Genomic DNA, 843 nt, shown 5'->3' on the forward strand with positions numbered 1-843 from the left:
AAACAAACACATTTTAATGCATCTAAAGATTTCCAATATGGGAAGAGGGCTTCAGATTTGTGACTAATCAAATCAAGTACTTGGCTGTAATATTTATATTAACACACGTTATAATTAAAAAGGCCACAAGTATGTAAAAATATTTATTTATTTTTAAAAAGATTAAAATCAAAAATATAGAAATACAGTTGATAAAGAGTATGTATAAAGATATATAATATAAAAAAAGGGGGTGTCTTTAAACTCAGAAAAAGTATCACAAGGTATTTTTGTTTGAAAGCACCAATTTGTAAATTTTCTCCACACTTGTGTGGAAATCTTTCACTAATAAACAAGTGTATCTGGTATACATTCACACATACCTGTGTGTGAGTATATATATACCAGATTCAACTAATCACATAACTTGGGAATCCACATATATTAAGAACAGATATGTTGTTAAATTATACTTTCATATATATATATATATATATATATATCGAGAGAGAGGGGAGGGCTGATATTTGTGAGCACAAGATTTCTAGGCCATAAATGAAAAACAACCTAACATAATGTTAGGTAGGTCTCAGGATCAAAACCACAAGTAAACATCCAGATATTAGACATGGTGATCAAGTTCTGGACTGAGGAGGTGCCATGTGTTCCTGGAGGACTGCTCCATACCAAATTGACTAAGTGGCTGAAAATTTTTACAACTGGCGTTAGGAAGGGCATCCAGCCATAGAAACACTGCCAGATCAGACTGGGCCTGGCGCAGCCTTCTGGCTTCCCAGACCCCAGTTGAACCGTCCAACCCATGCTAGCATGGAAAACGGACATTAAACAATGATGATGATGTGA

Source organism: Octopus sinensis, linkage group LG14, assembly GCF_006345805.1.
Source record: "Octopus sinensis linkage group LG14, ASM634580v1, whole genome shotgun sequence".
NCBI lineage: Eukaryota > Metazoa > Mollusca > Cephalopoda > Octopoda > Octopodidae > Octopus > Octopus sinensis.